Raw genomic sequence first — 24,122 nt, forward strand, 5'->3', positions numbered from 1 at the left:
GCCAGGTCCTCTTTGGGATACAGGAGATACAATGCTGAGTGAAATATATAGTCCCTTTCTCTGAAACCCTGTGCATCATACAAAACAGTGCAGATAATGGTAAATGCGTTTGCACAAAATCCCATGGGACTTGCAGGCAAGCAGAAATGATGCAAGTATGAAACTCAAGTTGGCTGCCTGTTGTGCTGAGTAACGAAGTCCCTTGTCTCGGATCCAGGAAGCTCCTGTCTTCTGCCAGCATCTGTCAGCAGGCTAATTTGTCAGCCTGCAAGTAGTGAGACATCTCAGCCTTGTCACAGTTATTTGCAGTGACTAGCCTCAGGTGACTATTTCCAATTAAAATCAAAGTTTAAAATGCAGTTCCTCAGATGCACTCATTAATTAACTAATTAGTGCTACTAACTAAACTATTCATTAAAATAATTAGCAAATTAACTAAAATTGAATGAAATTTAAAGCACAGTTCCTCAGTTGCATGAGCCAAATTTCAAGCGCTTAGTAGCCTCATGCAGTGAGCGGCTACTGAACTGGATGGCACAGATATCAAACATTTCCATCACTGGGAAAGTTCTGGCCAGGCGAAGTGGCTCATGCCTGTAATCCCAGCACTTTGGGAGGCCGGGGTGGGTGGATCACCTGCTGTCTGGAGTTTGAGACCAGCCTGGCCAACATGGTGAAACACTGTCTCTCCTAAAAATACAAAAAATTAGCCAGGCTTGGTGGCACGCACCTGTAATCCCAGCTACTTGGGAGGCTGAGGCAGGACAATTGCTTGAACCCAGGAGGCAGAGGTTGCAGTGAGCTGAGATTGCTCCATGGCACTCCAGCCTGGGTAACAAGAATGAAACTCCATCTTAAAAAAAAAATTACTCTGAAGAATGGCTCTTCACACTTCTCTCTAGAAAATTCTCCTGGTTTGCCTCTGTCCCTACGAAACTGCACCACACACCTGTCCTCAGTGGACTTCCCAGGTCAGGCCTTTCAAAAAAGAGTTTAAACACCTGAAGATAAATCCTCAGGAATAAGCCAATGAGTGGCCTTTTGAACACCAGCTTCACTTCCCAAAGTGCGTCTCTGGGCACAGTGTGCAGGCACCTGTGAGATACGAGGCCAGTAAATAGACCATCACCCCTTCACCTCACATCACGTGCAATGCGGGCTACAGGAGGCTCAGAGAATACCGCTCACACCGTTAGAGAGGAACTCAGGCAGAGTGAGCTTTCAGAAAGAGCCCGCATCTATCTGAAGAGAGTAGGTCCGCTGGGTCCATGCCGGGCAATTCTAAACCAGTGCTAAGGCATCTGGACCCTCCGTCTTCTCTTTTGTAAAATGGGACTGCAAAACATGGGAGTGGATTGAAATTTTCAGTTTAAAATGCAGTTCTTCAGTTGTACTCATTAACTAATTAGTGACACTAAGTTAGCGAATTAATTAAAATAATTCGCTAATTAATTAAAATAATTAGCTAATTAATTAAAATGGAATACAATTTAAAGCACTCCTTCTCAGTTGCACCAGCCCAATTGCAAGTGGACTTACAAACTCCATGCATACTCTGAGCAGTATCTGGTCTTCTCGTAATTACTGACAGCATCAGGTGCCCAAATCCAGTGGGTCTCGTCTACCTGTGACAGCCACCACAAGCTGAGAACAGCAGAGACTCAGAGCAAACTCCATCGAGGGGAAGGACAGAGAATGAAGCAGGCGTCTGTGGCAGCCAATCTTTGGCCCTTTTTTTCTAAGTCCTCACACTGTATGATTCATGCAAATAACCAGTGACCTTTTCAAATAGGATTTTAAATGATAAACAGAATTGCTCGTAGCCATAGCAGATAGAGGGCAAAGAGGCGAAAACCTCGTCATTTTCCTTCTTTAAATCTCCAGCATTATCTAGTGCCCAAATTAAATCCTTGTGATACATTTGCACATTTTGGCAGTAAATACTCATCTCAGGGGTTTTAAAAGATCAACAAACACATTTTGAAAATTCTTATCAAGCCAAAGCTTGCTAAGGACAGAAAAGCAAGGTTATCTGGGCTTGGGGGCTTTAATTAACAGTGCTTACTGGGAGGCAGATAGGTATTAAATCTGCAGTCCTTGCAAAAGTAGCAAAGACTAGTATCACAAAATTGTTCCAGCACATCTAATAACAGAAGGGTGGTTGTATTTATTGAACACCTACTATGTGACTGGCACTTGGCCTACAGTAGCTAACATTTCCTAACTATTTAGATGTGCACTCTTTTAGACACTTAATATGGATGAAGCCATTCAATCTTCCAAACAATCTATTATTAGGTGCCTTATCATCACCCCATATTTATGCAAGCACAAAGAGGTGAAGTCACTTGTTCCAGGTTACACAGCTAGTAGGCAGCAAAGTCAGTAACCCAAACCTAGGTCACCAGGCTCTGGAGCGGCGCCAACATGTCACGTCAACACACACTACCTAGTCGCCGCACTCCACCTTCACTACAGAACCTTTCGAGTCACATACTCTGTTAGGGTTCTCTAGAGGGACAGGACTAATAGGATAGATGCATATTTAAAGAGGAGTTTATTAAGGAGAATTGACTCACACCATCACAACGTAAAGTCCCATGATACGCCGTCTGCAAGTTGAGGAGCAAAGAAGCCAGTGGTGGATCAGTCCTAGACCCAAAACCTCAAAAGAACAGAAGCTGACAGCACAGCCTTCAGCATGTGGCCAAAGGCCCGAGAGCCCCTGGTGAAGGTCCAAGAGTCCAAAAGCTGAAGAACTTGGAGTCCGATGTTCAAGGGCAGGAAGCATCCAGCATGGGAGAAAGATGGAGGCTGGAAGACTAAACCAGTCTAGTCCTTCCATGTTCTTCTGCCTGCTTTATCCTAGCCTCGCTGGCAGCTGCTTAGATGGTGCCCACTCAGATTGAGGACGGTTCTGCCTCTCCCACTCCACTGACTCAAAGGCGAATCTCCTTTGGTAACACCCTCAAAGACACCCAGGAACAATACTGTATACTTCAATCCAATCGAGTTGACACTCAGTATTAACCATCACACATACCCTTGTCTCAGAGGCCACTGAAAGGCCAAGGGCCTGTCCCAGGTCCCATAGCCATTTGTGCGTCTGTGAGTCTGCACAGGGTTGGTCCGGGCCCAAGCCTGTTTCTCCAGTATGTCATGAGAACAAGCTGAAGGTGGGGAGACGGGGTGGGGGGCGGGGGAACTCCCATCTGACCCTCTCACACTCAGAAAACCCTTTGCAAAACCAGTTGGGGTTTTGAGTTTATCATTAAAAGTTATAGGATAGGAAAATTATCTTAAATACAGCAGTGGGTTTAAGAACATCTTTGAAACAGCAATTAAAAGAAAAGGGTAAAGGAGCTAAGTGTAAAATTCCCGTGTGATTCCTTAAGATCGGACCTGACAACCCAGTCCCTGGGAAGGTCCAGGTTGGAGGGGAGGGGAGGAAGAGGTCTGATGCTTCCATGGAAGGAATTTGGGGGGGGGGGGGGGCAGTGTCTTCACTTGGTGTCACACTGGGACTGACAAAGACCAAGTGGTTGGCTGAGCACGTCTCTCAAGACACAGTGGGCCCAGTGTCCTCTGAGAACACAGTCATCAAAGTGGAGAGAATAAAGATCAGAAGAGAGGCACAGGACGACGGGAGGCCCCTCTGCAATGCCACCCCCAACTCCAGCCGCTTGAAGAGTTCCCCCCAGGCCTGGATGCCTCGACCTTGACTTGTGACCTGCCCCTGCCTGCAGCAGTGCCCACTCTCGCCTCTTCTCCTGGGGACTAAAGACCTACCGAGATCCAAGTTGACGCCAGCACGTCTTCCGTCAGTGCTCATCAGTGCCGGGGACTTACACGTACACACTTTGGAGTACCTTTCCTTTCCTCTAGTTTTTTGTTTTTCTTTTATTTAATTTTGGAGTGGGAAGGCCCCCCATATTTATATAGAAGAAAAGACTGAACACATCAGAAATGTGAACGTCTGTGTACAGTGTCCACGGCTGCTCTTGTGCTGTGATGGCACAGTCAGGTAGATGGAATCGAGACGGCATGGCTCTCAAAGCCCAAAATATTTACTATCTGATTCCTTCTAGAAAAAGTTTTTGGCCAGGTGCAGTGTCTCATGCCTGTAATACGAGCACTTTGGGAGTTTGAGGTGGGTGGATCACAGGGTCAGGAGTTCAAGACCAGCCTGGTCAACATGGTGAAATCCTGTCTCTATTAAAAAAAAAAAAAAATAGCCAGGCATGGTGGCTCACACCTGTATAATCCCAGCTGCTTGGAAGGGCAAAAGTAGGAGAATTTCTTGAACCTGGGAGGCAGAGGTTGCAGTGAGCTGAGATCACGTCACTGCACTCCAGCCTGGGCAATAGAGCAAGACTCTGTCTCAGGAAAAAAAAAAAAGAAAACGTTTTTGACCCCTGTGCTAAGAGATTAAATGCCTTGAATGACAGTACAAAATAAATGGCAAACCAGGAAGCATCCATTCAGCCCACGTTGGGCACCTGGCTACTATCCATAATAAACACAAAGAGCTCTTGCAAAGTGATCACAAACCCACACAACACACATTTTTAAAATAGTAGATAAAAGGCAAATCAATATTGAAGGAACACACACGACCAATAGGCTACAAAGAGCAATTCTACTTCACTAGTAATCCAAGCAACACAGATGACAAAGATAGGTCCTGTCTTACTCATGAGGATCTAAGATTAACACCAATGCCCCACCCCTAGTTCATTCTTCACAGGACCATTTCCCACCCAGTACAGCAAGCTCACTGGCCACGGGTAGTGGGTACTGTTCCTTCTGGTTTCAGGATCCCTACAGGAGCTCAGAGTGGACCAGTGTCACAGCTATTTACTCCCCATCATATCTTCAGCAAGGAACCTGGGACAGGAGCTCCTTCCATGCCGTGGACGAGAATGGAACAGGCAGGAATCACGAGGGTGAGGGCAGGCTGGCGTTGTCCTGCTCCCATGGGATCCTCTGCTCCCATCTCACAGCCACCAGTCCTTTCCTGCAGAATGCCTCAACTCCACCGCATGCTCTCTTTGTGGGATGGTAAATGCACAGGCTGCCCTCCCATGACGGAAGCAAGGGCTCCCTAGAAGCTCCTGGTACTCCTGCATTCTTGGGCAATGAGATTCCATTCTGGGGCTTGACTTCCAAGCAAATAAGCAAGGCTACATGGAAGGGGGTATCCTGCCATCCCGGGGCACTAGGTGGGGAAGGTGGGGATCTAGATATGGCATGGGTCTGCCTGCTGAGACCCTTGAGTCTCCTGGGTCCCTGGCCTTTCCCATCCAGGGTTCTAGATCTTCAGTTCAATCCTGTGGGGCACCCACAGCTTCCAAGGCGGGAGGGAAGCAATACCGTACATTTTCATATATCTCCCCGTACACCCCGGCTGATGCCAAGCCCTCTGGAGAGCCCATCTCCCTCTCTCTGCCCAGACAAACCCTACTCATACTCCACAGCCCAGATGACCTGCGCCTCCCTTCTTGCTGTCTTTGGGGTGATCCACCTCCCCCACCCTCTGCCAGCTTCTTCATTTTCTGGACCTCTCTGCTCTCCTGTCATGGTCCCGGGCTTAGCGGAAAGGCCTGCCTCTAGGAACGAGGTCTTCGCTGCCATCTTGCAGGAGAGCGCCCTCCCACGCCATGCCCCAGGCAGCCTCCTGGGCCCGTGCCCTGCTCCTGGCAGGATCTGGGGCCCTCTCTGCTTTGTGCTTCTGCCTTCTCCCTTACTCTGTTTCAGTCATGTCAGCTCTGGATATCATTTGGATCTCTGTCCCCTGCAAATCTCACCTTAAAATGTGATCCCCAGTTTTGGAGGCGGGGCCTTGTGGGAGGCGTCTGGGTCATGGAAGCAAATCCTTCATGAATGGCTTGGCGCTGCCCTTGGGGCAATGAGTGAGTTCTCATTCTGCTAGTTCTCCAGGGTTCTCATGGTTAAAAGAGCCCCTCCGAATTCGGTTTTGGCCCAATAGGCTCTGGCCGCCTCCCCTTTTCCATCAAGTTTTTCCTAGTAGCTATTACATTTCTCCTCTTCGACCTAGAAATCTTCCTCCTATTACCCTTGCCATGAGTTTTCTAGACAAGCAACCTAAAATTAACAATTAGCACAGCTGTCATACTAATTATCATTTTAATCCCAGGCCTAGCCTATGACTGAGCCCAAAAGGAGTTAGAATGAATTGAATTGGTAATCAGTTTAAACCAAAACAAATGATTTCAACTCATTCAATTATGATAAATCATAATTACCAAATGCCGTCTATTTATATAAATATTATGTTAGCTTTTATTATGTCTTTTTCTTTTTTTTTTTAAGACAGCGTCTTGCTCTGTTGCCCAGGCTGGAGTACAGTGGTGCAATCTCGGCTAACTGCAACTTCTGCCTCCTGCCTCTCAGGTTCAAGTGATTCTGCTGCCTCAGCCTTCCAAGCAGCTGGGACTACAGGCGCCCACTACCCGGCTAACTTCTGCACTTTAGTAGAGACGGGGTTTCTACTAAGCCCGCCAGGCTGGTCTTGAACCCCTGATCTCAGGTGATCCACCTGCCTCAGCCTCCCAAAGTGCCGGGATTCTAGGCATGAGCCACCATGCTAGGCCTTATGTCTTTAAGGGGGGTAATAGGCTATTGCTCCTCCCTGCTATGCCTCGAAGGTATAATATGACCAATATTTATCATCAGCACTCTCCCCTCTCTCTCGCTCCCTCTCTCTCCAAGGGGCATGCCAGCTCCCCTTCTTCTGCCACAACTTGAAGCCTCCTGAGGTCCTCACAAAAAGCAGATGCCAGTGCCATGCTTTTTGTACAGCCTGCAGAACTGTGAGCCAAATAAACCTCATTTATTTATAAATTACTCAGCCTCAGGCAATCCTTTACAAGGACGAATACAAGAACCTAGAAACACACTCCCCAGTCCTTTACCAGAACGGACGAATACACTCCCCATCCGTTCTTGAATCTCTAAGCTCATTTCTGCCCCACGGCCTTTGCACCTGCTGAATTTTCTGGCTTCCTCCTGTCATTCCTGTTCCAGCTCAACTGTCGTCCTTCAGGGAGGAGGAATTTAAGTCCCAAACCAGTTTACATTTCTCTAGCAGTTTTCTTGGCAATTTAGATCCATCCATTCAACCGGAGTCTCACAGTAGCTCTGTGAGGCTGGCAGGGCAGTAATTATAAAAGTGGCCAGCCCAATGTCATAGCTAAAACCCTGCAAGCTGGGACCGCTTACAGCCCTCATAACTCTAAGCCCAGGTTCATTTCCTAAGTCAAGTGGCTGATCACAAAGAATAATCAACATCCCTCACTGATGATGAGATTTTACAGGCAGGCTCTCTAAGAACACCAGGTCAAGGGCAAGAGTAGCATCGTTAAATCAGACTCCAGGCGTCCAGCTGGAGGGACCCTTCAGAAAGAGACAGAGTTGATCTCTGCACATTGAGGGTGAACATGTTAGTTCAGCAAACATACAAACCACTTTCCCTGGGCAGAAGTAGCACCTTGGCAGCTTCCTGCCCACTGGCATGAGAGCTGTTTTCCTTCTGGTTGGCAGGTCAGATTTTGCCCTGTGCCAAGTTCCTGGTTAGGGCTTTACTGAAACCATGATGGGGACATTTTCAGTAACACAGTGGCGGGACAGTCCCATGGATGAGGGCCAGCAACCCCAGCCCTTCTCTGGATCCTGCTGTTTCAAGCTGTGTGACCTTGAGCAAGTCCCTTTACTTCCCTAAGCTTTAGTTCCTGCCTTGAAATAAGGTGCTGGGGAAGAACTCACCAAGCCGGTGGGCAACACACTCAGCCTTGTGCACTATTTTTTTTTTTTTTTTTTTTTTGGAGACAAAGTCTTGCTCTGTTGCAGTGGTGCAATCTCGGCTCACTGCAACCTCCACCTCCAGGGTTCAAGTGATTCTCCTGCCACAGCCTCCCGAATAGCTGGGACTACAGGTACGTGCCAACCCACTAGGCTAATTTTGTATTCTTAGTAAAGACAGGGTTTCACCATGTTGGCCAGGCTGGTCTCCAACTCCTGACCTCAAGTGATCTGCCCACATCGGCCTCCCAAAGTGCTGGGACTACAGGCCTGAGCCACGGTGCCCAGCCCAGACTTGTGCACTTTATGTCGGTCACTAACTCCCTGGGGACTTCTGGAAAGTCCTTAACTGCTGAGCCTCAGTTTCCCAACCTGTCAAATATTGGGCTAAATCAGAGGTATGAAAACAGTTGCCCACAGGCATTTTTATTTATTTATTTATTTTGCCTTCACTAGAGAGTAAGACAAAACTTCAAATTAGCTACAATAATCGGCAAGTCTTACCTAAAAATCTAGAGTTCTGACTACCTTTAGAGAAGGAGGGGGAAGATCCAGGAACCCTGGGCTCACACTGTCAGCCACACTAGGCTCCCCTGGCCATACAGGGGCTGAGCGGCAGCCTTCTCCTTTGCTTGGTACCTGGTCAGTTTTACAATTCACTGCAGACCCCACTGCTCTCTGATGTCTTGCCCAGATGTTTCTACATTTGTGTTACCCACATGGCCCCTGGGGATATATGAAACTGACTTCTGGGCTAAGTGTTCCAACAGCTTCTGCTGCTCCTACTGTCCATGACTTGTCTGATATTCACATGCCACCAGATGCTGCCTGCCATCCCCTGGAGTAGTCAGTGGAGGACTGACCAGCTTGAGGCTGGGTTCTATAGGGCTACCTTCCACTGCCCTGCTAAGGGAGAGGCCCCGCCTCTGCCAGGATTCCACTCCCCCAGTCAGGACAAAGATGACAGTCTCCAAAATGCACCCATCAGCCACCAGCCGTGTGAAGCGCTCTGCTGTGGCTGCAGCCTCCTGTAATTACCTGCTACGTGTAATAAACACCCCACTTAGGAACCTTAGAAAGGACCGTGCAAGAACTTTTTCCTTGGTAATTTCCTGATCAGAAAATTTCAGGGTTGGAAAAGGCTTTTAAAAGGATATCTGGACCAACCCCTCATTTGACTCTTGAATCTTCTCCAGTGAGACTGACACATGCCAATTGGTCAATGACTTCAGGTTTGCTCAGCACTGCTGCAGACTGGGAATGCAAAGATGCAGCAAGCACAGCCCCATCCAGGGGCCTTCTAGGCTTGGAGGCTGGTCAGGTAAACAGTGACAAGGAAGGACTGCAGGAACTCTAAAACCGGAAAGCTACCGTGTGCTCAGCCACACAATGCACCAAACGCTTTGAATAAATTATCCCACCTAATTCTCAAGAAAAGTCTTCCAGGAAGTGCTATTTTAAATCTGCAGCTTGCAAGTAAGGAGCTGAGGCTCAGAGAGGTGAAGGCCCTTGGTTAAGGCCACACAGCCTATAGGTGCTGGAGCAGATTCTGATCCCAGCAGTGCAAGGCTCTGGAGGAGAATTTGTAACCATGACCTCAGCCTGCTTTCCACAAGGGCAGCCCATGGAAGGACGAGAGGAGGCCTGAGACTAGAGCCTCTCAGAGGCGTTAAATGTCTGTCTATGCTAAATTCTGAAGGGTAAGCAGAAGAGACACAGAGGTCAGGGTGGGGTAGGGACAGGCAGGACGGAGGGGCCTGGCTGAGGGCAGGCAGGGCAGGCATGGAGGTCTAGGGCCTCATTAGAAATCAGAAACACAAATGAAAACAGAATGAGACATCCTTGGCACCTATTAGCCTGGCAAAAATTAGGAGCACTGTGATGCCAAGAAGGCACTGTGATGCCAGGTGCTGGCAGGCATGTGCAGACGCGGGGCCTCGTGCCCTGCCAGTGATAGTGTGGACTCATTAGCCACACTAAGTGCCCCTGGCCGTACAGGGGCAAGTTACACACAGGCACACCCTAAGCTCCAGCAGTCCCATTCCCGGGCAAATACTAAAGCTGGGCAAGCTATTGAGAAAATTCTAGAATGCTCTTATGTATGTTAAAGGAAGAAAAATTCTGTTTCACCAAGAATTTAAAATAGCATAGGGGAAATGTTCTATTATAACGTCAAGCTGGTGGGAGTCAGGAAATAAACGGGATGACAGCAGTCACCTTATCCATAACAGAATTACCTGGGAGGTGTCTGAGAGATACATGCCAGGCACACATTAAGAACTCAGTGAAGGAGGCCAGGCTCAGGAGCTCACACCTGTAACACCAGCGTTTTGGGAGGCCGAGGTGGGTGGATCACTTGAGGTCAGGAGTTCGAAACCAGCCTGACCAACACAGTGAAACTCCATCTATACTAAATAAATACAAAAATTGGCAGGGCACGGTGGCACTTGCCTGTAATCCCAGCTACTCGGGAGGCTGAGGCATGAGAATTGCTGGAACCTGGGAGGCGGAGGCTGCAGGGAGCTGATATCGCACCAGTGCACTCCAGCCTGGGCGAAAGAGTGAGACTGTGTCTCAAAAGCAAAACAAAATAAGCAAAAAGAACCCAATAAAGGAATGCAGGCAAGTATAGTTACTTCCAAGCATCATATTTGGGACCTCTGAGCAGGGCCTTACAATTTTCCCCACTCATCATTCTTTCAGCCTGCACAGGTTACTGAGCAGCTGCAATGAGTCAGGTAATGTTTTGGGGGCTAAGCCTACAGCAGGGAACAAAACGGATGAAGGGAGCTGAAATTCTAGAGGAGACAGAGACTATGTGAAGAAATGAGCGTGTAGGGGTCAGCCTATAGGAAAGAACGCAGAGGAGGGGCTGGAGCTGTGACAGTGCGCAGCGGGGCGTGGTGTACGCAGCCCACACGCTGCTTGGTGTATAGTCCATGGCGAATTCCATCTTGCTGGAGGTAGCCCCCTCTTCTGGCACCACAGATGTTTCTGCGTCTTGACACTTCTGCCTTCAAAACGTTCCTATTTGTCCCAGTTTCGAGTGAAACAATTTAGATCATCAGGACTCCTATTGCATCCTACAAGTCACCAAGAAAAGACATTGGGTATGGGCCCACCTAGGACCTTTCCTGAATCAGGAGTTCATGGGTTTGGATTCCTGTTCAGCAGAAACATGAGCCCCCTGAAGGGAAGCAGGGTCTCTAACAGCCCACCCCACCACAGCCTCCAGTCTAGAACAAAAGGACACTCGCTGGAGGCATCGAAAGCCTCAAAAAGTGCTCTCTGCTTCTACCTCATACGTAATTCCCCGTTTAGGAATCTATTCCAGGAAATGGCTCAATGTGCAGATGTGCAGTTCTGTGCTCAAAGATGTTTAGCATGTTTTTCTTTGTGTGTGTATTTTTTTGAGACAAAGTCTCACTGTGCCGCCCAGGCTGGAGTGCAATGGCACAATCCCAGCTCACTGCAACCTCCGCCTCCAAGTTTCAAGCAACTCTCATGCCTCAGCCTCCTAAGTAGCTGGGATTACAAGTGTGCATCACCACATCCAGCTAATTTTTGTATTGTTAGTAGGGATGAGGTTTTGCCATGTTGGCCATGCTGGTCTCAAAATCCTGACCTCAGGTGATCCCCCTGCCTCAGTTTCCCAAAGTGCAGGGATTATAGGCATGAGCCACCGTGCCCGGCCAATCATGTTATTTTTAATAGCAAAACGTTAGAGAGCTCCTCCTGCATGCTCCACATTAAGGAAATCATTAAATAATCATGATATATTCAAATATCTGTTACAGGACAGAAATTTCTCAATCATCAATAATGCTCAAGAAGAATTTTAAATAACATGGAGGAATATCTGCTACACTGTTAAATTGGAAAAAAAATACACAAAGAATTTCAGAATCATAATTCCACTTTTAGTATATTTTAACCTAGAGGAACCAAAATACCGTGAAACAAAACACTATAACCTACTAAGAAAGGTACTTTCTGGGAGAGGTGGTTTCTGTGGATTTGCTGTTTTTGTTTTGGCCTTTATACTTTTCTCTGCTTTCAGGATTTGTTTCCGTGGTCATGGGTTACTTTTCTATTCTAAAATGAAACTTCCAAACAAACAAACGAACAACCCTTAAAAAAGGTGGTGCTAGCTGGGCACAGTGGCTCACGCCTGAAATCCCAGTACTTTGGGAGGCCAAGGCAGACAGATCACGAGGTCAGGAGTTCAAGACCAGTCTGTCCAAGATGGTGAAACCCCATTCTACTAAAAATACAAAAATTAGCTGGGCACGGTGACAGGCGCCTGTAATCCCAGCTACTCAGAAGGCTGAGGAAGATAATTGCTGGAACCTGGGAGGTTGGAGGTTGCACCGAGCTGAGATGGTGCCATTGCACTTCAGCCTGGGCAACAGAGCAAGACTTCAACTCAAAAAAAAAAAAAAAATGGTGGTGCCTTTAACGTCTTCTCCAGCAACCCGAACTCTGGGTGGAATATCTCCCAGCAGTCTTTGACCTGAACACTCCTCAGCGCTGTATAGAATGGGAGAGCCATCTACGATTTTAAATTTTATTTCTAGAAGCATATGCCCAAAGCAGAGAAAAAATAGGAAACAATATAGAAAACTAGCAGGAAGGGAAGACCAGAGGATATAGAAAAATGAAGACCCAGCCACATTTTTAAAAAATCTAAAAAAAAGTTACAAATGGTTTCCCTGGAATGGGGGCTCAGGACATTGTCCCTAGATGCTGAGGCTCCTCAGGCACAGAAAGTTCCCTGCTTTACTTCAAACCCCTTCGCAGGCACAGTGTGGTTTGACCTCTAGCCCTCTGGGAATATGTTGCAATTCCAAGTCATAGCTGAAGGTCTGAGGCTCAGAGAGGTCAACTGACTTGCCTGAGGCCACACAGCCTGTGTGGGGCAAAGCAGCAACTGGGACCTCAAGTCTTCTGATCTGACTCTCATAGTACCTTACCTTGTACCCCAGCTGGTCCAGGGGGCTGCAGTGCTGGCATAGAAAGGCCTACGTTCACATCCAGTAGAGTCACCCAGTGGCCACAGGTTAACTCTCACTAGTTAACCCCTGGGAGCCTGGGTTTCATCCAAAAACTGAAGACAAACATAACACTAGGCTAAGGGGCAAAGTGTTAAGCATGTGGCACCCCACAAGCACACACCAAATGGACACACTGGTTACTGTCGTTATTTTGTCACCACTGTCCTCCCTGGAGCACAATCCCTCTCGGGTCTCCCGGTGTGCCTCCACCACCCTCGCCAGGCAAGGGAAGGGGCTGGTCTCATGGTCTCTGTCCCCAGAGCCCAGGGCAGAGAAGGTACTGGGAAAATGAGCACTGGGAGGAAGAAACAGGGATGAAATCGCTCAAGGAGAGACAGCTTTGCTGGGGGAGACATTCGGCACAGCGTTTCTAAACTTCATGGAGTTTCTGGACAACTGTGCTCAATTCACTTCTAATTTCAAACAGATGGGGCTGTGCTCTGTTGCTCCCACCTGCCCCAGCAAAGGGCCTCTCCCTTCTGCCCTGCTGAGAGGGAAAGTGCATGGCTTCTGGGAGCAGGGGAAGTGGGTCCTAACTCTTCCGTGGGGGGTGCTGAGTCTCCCAAACACCACAGAGCACATGGGCGACTGGAGGATCCAGGTCCCCATTCACAAACAGACACTACCACACCCCCATGCATGTCTCTGTCCTAGCAGAAATCACAGAGGTGTGCAGCTCTTGCTTTCTCCACCCCCAGAAGCAGTACAAGGACTCCACAGCCAAGCCACCTGAGCCTCAATCTGGTTCTGCCCACTCTTTGCTGAGCACCCTCAGGCAAGTCACTCAACCTCTCTGTGCCTTTATTTCCTCTGTAAAGTGAAGATGGTGATGCTTAAACTGGCAGCTACTTCAAAGGGGCACTGCAAGGATGCATCAGGAGTTCCTGCAGAGCATTTAGAAGGGCCTCATTGCAGGTGGAATGGTCACTTGTCCTGCTCTGTGAGTAAAGTAAACCCTCTTGGGACTCTCAGGACCTTCTTGGAGGCCTGCAAGAGGTCAGCAGCATCCCCAGGTACCAGATTTGTGACCACTTGGAAATGTCTGCTGAGCTGCTTGCTGGAGAACAAGTACAAGCGGACTGGCAGAAGGCTGGGTATGGGAGCCACAGGAGATGAGACTAGGGGACTCTAGCCCTGGCCCTTGTCTCTTGGAAGTGGAAGTGTATTTTTTCACCCTCTGGCTGTTGTGACATGCTTTAGCCAATGGAATGTGGGGAGAAGTGCCACGATGCCAGTTCGGATCCACAATTGTAAGAGCTTTGCACACCTGTCCTTTGGGGAGCTTCTGACCTCCATTATAAGAAAAACATGCTTCAGGCAGCCTATGACCCTCCAGTCAGGGCCAACTCAACTCAAATACTAAGCCAGAACCACCACATGTGACCCACAGACCCATGAAATCTAAATGAATGCTCTTATGCCATTTCATGGTTTTGTTACACAGCAACAACTGACCAATAGACTCTCTCTGCTCAATTGCTCCTATACATTAACTCTGGCTGGCCCTCTCAGCTCAAGCAAAGCCTGGAACAATAATTTAAAAACCTACCTATTAAACTTTTAATGAAGACTGAATGAGCTATTATTATTCCAATTTTCCAGATGAAAATGTAAAACACAAAGAGGTTAAGAACTTGTCCAAGTCTCCCAGCTAGAAGGTGGCAGAGCCAGGACACAAACCCAGGCATTGTTCCCCAGAGACAGAGCTCTTGACCACCGGGAAACACTACAACTCCAGGTGAGACCAGCATTTTGCAGGTGAGCAGATCCTGATGTCACAGGATCCTTGGGCTGTTGCTTTGCCACCCAGAAACATCTGTGGCCAGCAGCGCCTTCTACCTGAGTATTGCTCATGCCTGCTGGGCTAATTACACCCATTCGACCCAGTAGGTTGTACTCAGTTTGCACTACCAGCCTAGATCCAATGCCTGCTAAAGGCAAGCCGGGTGCAGAGCAGCAAGGGGTGTGTGGGTGAGTGAGTGCAGGGTCTGGCCACTGCTCGTAGTCAGGCATGCTGGTTGCTGTGGTGGGATGGGCAGTTCCAGGTACTGGCAAATGTGCCAGCACCATGTGAGGCTCTGGCTGGACCAGATGTACCACATACAACTTCTGCTGCAGGCACCCGTGTCTGGACCCATGTCTGGATGATGAAGCAAGACAGCTGCCACATTCCTAAATGACACATCTAGAAAGGTTCTAGGGAAATATGGTGGCACCTGAAAGCTTGGAGACACCAGAAACTGCAGAGCCCCAGAGAGGGTATCATAGCCCTGGCTTGAAGAGCCCCTAGCTTTGGACTCCCCAAAGGGCCACAGCTCTTCTCTCCTTCTTCTCACCTGCAATGTGATGAGTGGGGAAAGGAAGGCGTGTTTCAGCCCTGTATGTGTTACAGCCCTTTCAGTCCCACCAGTCGGTGGGTCCTGAGTTCTTGTCCCATGTCCAGGAAGAATGAGGTACATGGCTAGCTGGAGGGTGAGCAAGGTGGAGAGCAGCCTCATTGAGTGACAGAATAGCTTTCAGTTGACCTGTAGTGAGTAGCCTTTCTACAGGCATGTTGTCCCAGTGAATGTCTAGCTCTCACCAGGAGACACATAGTGGGTAGCTCTTTTCTGCAGTTATGTCATCCCAAACATCTGAGAAGACCCAGAGTGGCCAGCTCCTTCCCAGAGCTGGTAGTCCTGATGTTTGTGTGTCGGAGAGAGTCCAGGAATTTTATGGGCTCAGAAGGGGGGAAGTGCATGCTGATTGGTCCATGGGTGACCATGACTGGGCTGGGATAAGCACCATAAGTTCTTACTCTAGGACACAGACTCCACCTGGAAGTGGCAGCCTGGCCATAGGCTTTAGGCCATCCGTGGCTTGAAGGTGGTGTTTCACCTGGAACCTGCCTCTTTCCACCCGGGAGCCTGTCTTCCTCCTGCCACCATCAACATGCCATCCACAGCACCCAAGTTGTGTGTGTGCTGAGGAGCACCTGCAGGCCCACGCTGAGCTTCCCTCAGTCCCCTCTTGGCTTCCCTCCTGTGTCCAAAGTCTGGAGGGGCTGATGTGGCAGGGGTCTGGCATGTCAGCCCCACCCAGAGCGCATGCACACCCAGCTGGGTTGCAACAGCACCTGGGCTCAGCTTCAACTTTGTTCCAAAATCAGAGTGAGCACTGGGAACGGGGAGAGGCCAGGGAGCAGGAGCAGGCACTTAAAAGCCTGCATGGCAGGGGGACTTCCTGGGCCCCCAAGAGCACAGGGATGTCTGGCTCCAGAGCTGTGCCCAGGGGCTCAGGGCTCCTGCCCTGTCAACTTGGTAGAAGGTGGGGCTTCCACCTGTTCCTGGCCCCTGCCAGCTCTGTGGAACGTGCAGCCCAAGCTATGCCTCCCCTGCTGCAGCTGACATTCCCACAGCAGCTGCTCCAGACAATTGCTGCCAGTGATTGCTGCCATCACTGACAATTCTTTCAGCTCACAAAGGTAGCCATGAATTAGGAAAGCTGGGTCAGGCTCCAGGCAGCCTGCATTCAGGAAAGCTCAGGAGTTAAGGATGCCTACCTTTGCAAACATGACAACTCTACCCATCCCTGTGTCTCCCGGACACAAGAGGCCCCACTCTCTTCTGTCATTCTACCACACTCATTCCGCAGCCAGAGTCTGAGACCTTGGCTCCTGCAGAGAATTCTACATCAAAAAGAGGAGAGGTTGAAAAGTTCATGAAGACTCCTAAGTCTCTCCAACCATCCAGAACCACAAAATCCATGTACAGGCCTCATGAAAGGTTTTTCCTAATCAAATAGTTGGCTCCAAACAGCCAGCAGCTTTCTTTTGATCTAGACGTCTGTCTCCATAGCAAAAGCCATCCACTGAGGGTCAGGGACCTAATGGCTTGTGGGTTCCTGAGATACAATTATGTGTCAGAGAGAAACAAAAGGAATTCTGGGACTTTGAGGCAACAGAGAAACCACTGTAAAACCCTGCAATTACAGGGCAAGAAGAAAAAAAATGAGCTTCCACAGTGCCTGGGGTAGAAATAGCCTGGCGTGGCTTCCTGGATGGACCTAGAATGTTGCACAAGGTGACGTCAGAGTGGTTGCTTAGAAGGGAGGTCACTGGATGAAGTTTTCCAGCTGAGTACAGTGGGTGGGGTGCACTGTTGTTCCTGGGGCAGAGTGGGCGAGGGAGCTGTGGGGAGAGATAAGGAAGCAGGACAGGAAACCGCATTTGCTGAAGGCCAAGGGCTCTGTGATAGGCAGACACGGAGACATCACTGTACTCAGCTCTCAGAACAACTCAGCCAAGTCAGGCCTTGTACCCTGAGGCACCAGATGAGAAAACAGAGGGTCAGAGAGGTGAGTAGAGTTGCCAAGCCCACCTGATCCCTGATCTGGCTGATTCCAGGCCCAGGGCACTCATCCATGCTAACGAAGGTTAAGTTTGTGCAAGTTTATATTGTCACTTCTTTGTGAAGGGGCTGCTCCTTAACAAAGGGTAAGATGAGAGGTTCTACTCAGAGGGGAGGGGAGGCAGAGAGAAAGAGGGGAGAGACTTTGCCTCTGTTTGCCTATAGGTGCCAAGCCAAAAGAGGGGCTTGGGCTTGAGGAGAAAGCATTGAACTGGAAATTGAATCACCCAGCTTCAAATCCTGCCTCTACTAATGCCACATGGTCTTGGGCAAGTTACTTTAGTTCTATATGCAACAGTGTCAGCGTCGGAAGGAAAGGGGTTGAGGTGGTGGGGAGGGAAGTGTCCACTCTTGGTCCCTGTGGGTCTGAATCCTTTATGCTGCATGTGAGCTTAGAATGATGGTTATGAGCCAGGACCCTGGTATCAGATTGCCAGGTTCAAATCCCAATTTGCCAGAAGCTACGGTGTGACCTCAGGCAAGGCACATATCTGTGACTCAGTTTACCCTGTGTAAAATGAGGATAACGGTAATATCCACCACCTGGGTTGTCGTGATGACTAAATGAGATCTTGTGTGTGCCACCCTTAGAATAAGGCTTGGCTCATCCTAGACACTGGAGAACTATACGCCAGGACTCAGACCATGGGCCACGCAGAGCCAGAGAAGATCTCGAAGAAAGAAGAAATGGCTTGCTTGCTGGGGCGTCCCACCCCTCAAAGTCTCCACCTGTCCCAGCTCGCATCATAGCTCCCTGAAGTCAATCCATTTGGGCCCTGGCCACCCTAGAGGACTGAGCCCATCCTCATCAAGAGCCCATTAAAATTACCCAGAAATGGTGCACTTGGAGGACCCTATTTAGTTTCACTCCCAGGGCCCCTGGAGACCACACCAAGCCCCTTGCCAGCATTTTGTGGCTGTGGGGAAGGAGCAGGGCTGAGCCTGGATTGCTAAGCCCAGTACCCATAGAAGTGCCATTAACTTGCTTATTACTTTATTCACACATCCTAGGAGCCTACCCTGTGTCAGGCGCTGTGCTCGAATTTGAGGGCACAATGCTGACTGTGGGATAGTCTGTCCCTGGAAGTCTGTCCAGTGCTGGGAACACTGGTAATTAGCAATTAGTAAGTACTTTGAGCTATACAAGCTGTTTCCCTCTACAGCCGACACTGACTCAAGACCAGGGGTCAGTGAATGACAGCCCATGAGCCAAAGCTGGCCTTCTCACCTGTTTTTGTAAATGAAGTTTTATGAAACACAAATACATTCACATTCGTTTACGTTTTGTTTGCGGCTGCTTTATGCTACAACAGCAAAATTCGACAGTCATAAGAGATACGATTTGGCCCACAAAACCTAAAATAATTACTGCCTGGCCCTTTGCAGAGAAAACATTTGTTGCCCCTGGATCTAGGCGATTTAGGGCCCCATGGGCAGGACCGCCTTTGCCCTCTCCACCCCAGGGCCTAGTATTTGCAGTCCAATGTGACCAGATGAGAACATGTCACAAAACAGGGCATCAGCTTCCCGATGGAGATGGTCCTTCCGATAAGTTAGTAAGGGCCAGTAAATGCACTTGCTAGATGAAGAAATAGAAAAATGGCATTTCTGGTAGAGGAATCGGCCTGTGCTAAGACACATGGGGGCTTTGCAACTAACAAGCTGGTACAGAAATGCAGCACAGGTGAGACGAAGCGAACCAGCGGTGACCGAGCAGAGCATACAAAGGAGACTGGCAGAGAGCTGGGCAGGGCCAGGCATACCTGGCTTGTGGGCCGGTCCCTGTGGTGATGGGTCCTCCTCCCACCGATGGGACAGCCTTTCTAGCCCTCTTGCCACAGTGCTCAAGGTGATGCAGATGGAGGCTGACTTGGTCCGCGCCCTCTGGAATTTGGCATCTAGTGAAGGAATGTGTCAGGCAAATGCCAAGCAGAAATTGGGCGAGAGAATGTGGCAGTTCTGATGAAGGAGAGCGATGGGCCTTAGGAACTTAGAGGTCGGAGGTGCTGCTACCGAGAAAGGTCATAAAACTCAGGACTTGCCAGCTGTCCCATACGGTGAGATGGAAAGTCAAAAGGCCCAGTTAATAGGGGAGGCAGACAGGCAGACAGATGAACTCCCACTGGAAGGTGAGGATGCCAGGTGAGAGCTGGATGTGGAATATCAGGGGACCTAAAGGGGGGGCTCCAGGCCCCATGGTGGGCTCTGGGGTGGCCTAGAAGAGCCACCTAGGTGACACAGAAGAGCCATTTAGGCGACCCAGAAGAGCCACCTAGGCAAAGAAGCCTAGGAAGTCAGCAACAGGCAGTTCGGGGGGAGGCGCCGTGTCACTTTGGAGGATTGCCATGTCACCAAAGCTCAACAAGAGCCCCTCCAGTCTGGCCGCCCCCATCCCATCTCACTCATCCGTGCCCCTCATGCACCACCCAGACTCCCAGATTCTCGATTCCTGACTCACCAGGCATGGCTCTGACCTCCACTCGAGAGCGGTCCCCCAGACACCCAGGTGGACAAAGTTCTTGCGTTCCTCAAGTCTCTGCTCATCTTTCTCTTCTCAGTGTGGCTGACCCCGGGCCCTCTGCTGCCGGTGCTCCCCAGTCCCCAGCCCCCGCTTTTCTAGCACCTGTCCTCCTATGCATCATAGAATCTCTCGTGTGTGAACTTCGTTATTTAGCAGAAGTCTCCCCGACTGAACTGTAGGTTTCATGAGGAATTTTTCCTTGTTAGTTTACGGAAGTGTCTCCAGCTCTCTGAACCTGCCCAGCCCTTGGAGGCATTATATTGGCATTTATTAACTGAATTAATGAATAAACTAGAGCAGGGGGATGACACGGTGGGTCTTGTCCTATTCAGAATGCTTCCACATGAGCATCGCACTGAGGACTTCGCCCACAGCAGGCACTCGGAAGATAAGGAGGCAGTGTCTTTTTTTTTTTGAGTTGGAGTTTTGCTCCTCTTGCCCAGGCTGGAGTGCAATGATGCCATCTCAGCTCACTGCAACCTCTGCTGCCTGGGTTCAAGCAATTATCCCTCCTTAGCCTCCTGAGTAGCTGGGATTACAAGCGTGGGTATGGCCTGGCTAATTTTTGTATTTTTAGTAGAGACAGTTTCCCCCTGTTGGCCAGGCTGGTTTTGAACTCCTGACCTCAGGTGATCCACCGACCTTGGCCTCCCAAAGTGCTGGGATTACAGGCATGTGCCACCTCGCCTGGCCCCTGATGCCTTCTTAGCACACTCCGATGCTGTGCTCAGATCACCTACCCCAAGGATTTTGTTGTTGTTCTTGAACCTATGTGTGTTTTCAAAGGCTGAGGGAATGTGCATGCCTTTGTAAAGTTCACACGGAGAGCTTCCAGAAAAAAAGCATTTCAGGAAAAGCATCCTGTGTGAGAGGAAGAGCAGCCTGTGGTTCCAGGGAACATCCTGGGGTCAGCATCATGGGGTCCTTCTTTGATTTCTGCAGTGCCTGGAGCCAGATGTTCTCCATCAGGCAGAAAGGAAGACAGTTGCTTCATCAGCAAAGGGAGGAAGAGAAGAGGAGGAGCATGGTCAGCAGTTCTCACAAAGCACTTAATCCAGAGCTCCAGGGACACAAAGGTGAGAGCAGAGGGCCACAGACTCCCGGAGCCCCAGCGGCTGATCTGTATCTGGTCTCCTACATTTGTGATTATACTCTGCAGCACCCTAAACACGGTGGTGGTTGTCCCACTCTTAGTGGGGGATAGAAAAGCTGCCTTAAGAAATGGCTCTTATGCATTCGTATTTTTATTTTATTTTATTTATTTATTTTGAGTCAGAGTTTTGCTCTTGTTGCCCAGGTTGGAGTGTGATGGCGCAATCTCAGCTCACCGCAACCACCACTTCCTGGGTTCAAGCGATTCTCCTGCCTCAGCCTCCCAAGTAGCTGGGATTACAGGCATATGCTACCATGCCTGGCTAATTTTTGCATTTTTAGTAGAGGCAGGGTTTCTCCACATTGCTCAGGTTGGTCTCAAACTCCTGACCTCAGGTGATCTGCCCGCCTCAGCCTCCCAAAGTCTTAAGATTACAGGTGTGAGCCACTGCACCAAGCCCCACATTCATACTTTTAGAAATGATGTGAAATGTGTGACTTTTGCTGTAGTAACATTTGTGATATTTTAATTGGTTTTAGTACATGTAATATACATAGCATAAATATACATGAATATATAGTACACATGCATTATATACACGTATGTAGTATATATGCATTATGCATGTATGCATATATACATATATATGTGTATAGTATGTGTGCATGTGATATGTGTGTGTAGCTACAGATACATAACCTATATGGCATTTAATATGTACCTGGCTGTTCTAAGAGCTTTATCATATGAACTAATGTAACTCTTACAATAATCCCATGAGTAGGTACTATTACCCCATTTTACAGAGAAAGCGAGGTACAGAGAAGTGAAATCTCTTGTCTATGGTAACTCAACCGGCTGCAAGTGGATCCAGAACACAATTCCTCCCCACCACCTCCCTGACCCTAGGCAGCCTGCCTGAAAAGTCACGTTCTTCTCCAGTGAAAACACATGGACACAGGGAGCGGGACAGCACACGTCAGTGGGTGGGGGACAAGGGGAGGGAGAGCATTAGGACAAATGGCTAATGCGTACTGAAAACCTAGATGGCGGTTGACAGGTGCAGCAAACCACCATGGCACGTGCATACCTACGTAACAAACCTACACATTCTGCACTTATATCTTGAAACTTAAAAATTAAAAAACATAAAAAAAGGAAAGCCATGTTCTTAACCCCCGTACTGTGGATTGTGGTTCTCAAAACGATGTTTTAGGGATCTCTGTGGGTCACTGAGACCCTTCTGGGGAATGCATGATGTCAAAGCCATTTTCATAATGAGCCGAAGGCTTCATTTACTCTTTCACTCTCATTCTCTCCTGCATGTACAATAGAGCTCCCCAGAGGCAAATGACGTCTAATTTCACAAAAGACTGAATACAGAGGCAGAGATGAAAACCCAGCTGTTTGCCCTTGAGCCAGATTGTAAAGGGATCTGTAAAATAATACCACGCTTCTTTTTTTGTTGTTTGGGTAAGTAGTTATTTTTCATGAAAATGTCATTTATGGGACAGGCGCAGTGGCCCACATCTGTAATCCCAGCACTTTGGGAGGCCGAGGCATGTGGATCTCCTGAGGTCAGGAGTTTGAGACCAATCTGACCAACATGGTGAAACCCTGTCTCTACTAAAAAAATTACAGAAAGTAGCAGGGCATGGTGGTGGGTGCCTGTAATCCCAGCTATGGCAAGAGAATCACTTGAACCTGAGAGGCAGAGGTTTCAGTGGGCTGAGATTGTACCACTGCACTCCAACCTGGGTGACAGAGCAAGACTCTGTCTCCCCCCCCAAAAAAGTCATTTATATTACCGTAAGATAGATTCATTATTGTTATTTTTCAAATGAAGTACTAAATATTTAAATAATTCTTCAATTTTAATATAGAATATGATACATATTAACAGAAAAAAGCCATGAAAACAAAAGCTACTTGTAGCTAATTACAATGTATAGTAATTGCATGAAGAGGTCAGCCCCAAGAGCAAAAAGTTTGGGATGGCTTGTGTGACACCATGTTCTGCTGTTCCTCAGTACCGAACGTCCAGTGGTGTCCTGAGGAGCGTATGTTTAGCAATTTGCCAGAACTGCTCTTCCAGCCCTAGTGCAGGATCTATAGCATCCTTAGCCCTCACCTACAAAATGCCAGAAGGTTCCACAGGTGCTGGCACAGTCACATGCCCCTCCCCAGTGTGGAGGGGGAGATTATTTGAGGATGGGAAGCATAGCTTTGGAGGGATACCTTCTGCGTCACTCACTCCTTCCCATATGCATTCATTCAAACGACTATGGAACTAACTAAGTGCCAGGCTGGAGCTGAAGGAGCGGCTGTATGTTAATTTGCCTTTCTTGACTATGTTTCCTTCAGAGGAATTACTTGGGAGCCATGGTTCTCTGAATTTCCACTGGATGCTGGAATTCCGGGAATTCCTGGATTTCCATGGAATGTGCCCATTCTAGTCCCACCCCCAACCCCTGGCAGTCCAATGGCACTCTGAATTCCATGGAGACCCACAGAATTCCTCAGAGTTGTGTAAAATTCCTTAACTACGTGGCACCCTGGGGACCAGAGAGAATGCAGACACCCAGGATTCCATGATCCTTGTATGTGCTATTTTTCCCCTCTGAATTACCAACACCCTAATTTTTCAAATAGACTTGAGGTGAGCCATGGGCTCTAGGCAGGCATGGGCTCTAGAGCAGCCTCCACACTGGTGAGAGCTCACCCCACTCCCCACCAATTCACTGCACATTAGCCCCCAAGAAGTGAGAGGCATGAGAATGGGCTTTCTCTCCTATCAGGAGTGAGTTCCTCTGTCCGCACTTCTGGTCCCTTCATCCGTGCCTACATCTCTCCCAGCTCCTCATTCCTCCCTGACCCGCACTCTGGGCCCCGCTGCAGGCAGATCCACTCGCCCGTTGAACAATCCCACTGTGGCTGTCTCCTGGCCTTTGCACTCGTCCCTGTCCCACCTCAATAGGGGTCCACTTCCAGCTCTTGTTCCCCAATCTCCCTTCCTTCCGCTCCTAATTTCACAGCAAAGTCACATGGGTAGCAGGTGGCAAGAACATTCAGAGCCTTGTCAGTATCTCTCTCCTGGGAATTTATTGTGAGGATATAGTTCAAATGACAGAAAATGCTAAAAGCAACACAGTGCTGTTTGTGATGATGATGTACACTGATATATAAGATACGCAAATACGCAGCAACAGGGAGAGAAGGGTACTTAAATATGGCACTTCCTCTTG

General features: G+C 48.8%; 1 protein-coding gene and 1 long non-coding RNA gene across 4 annotated transcripts in view; one reads left to right on the forward strand and one right to left on the reverse strand.

Annotated features, from left to right (window-relative positions):
- The window catches only part of ST3GAL1 (ST3 beta-galactoside alpha-2,3-sialyltransferase 1), a 109,584-nt gene that overhangs the window by 46,061 nt on the left and 39,401 nt on the right, over positions 1–24,122 (reverse strand). The gene's annotated exons all lie outside the window — the stretch shown is intronic.
- Positions 17,099–22,345, forward strand: LOC141581502 (uncharacterized). Its single transcript, XR_012514190.1, has 3 exons — positions 17,099–17,210; positions 20,727–20,860; positions 22,212–22,345. It is a non-coding gene; the product is annotated as an uncharacterized LOC141581502 (long non-coding RNA).

This window comes from Saimiri boliviensis, chromosome 15 (assembly GCF_048565385.1).
Source record: "Saimiri boliviensis isolate mSaiBol1 chromosome 15, mSaiBol1.pri, whole genome shotgun sequence".
Lineage (NCBI taxonomy): Eukaryota > Metazoa > Chordata > Mammalia > Primates > Cebidae > Saimiri > Saimiri boliviensis.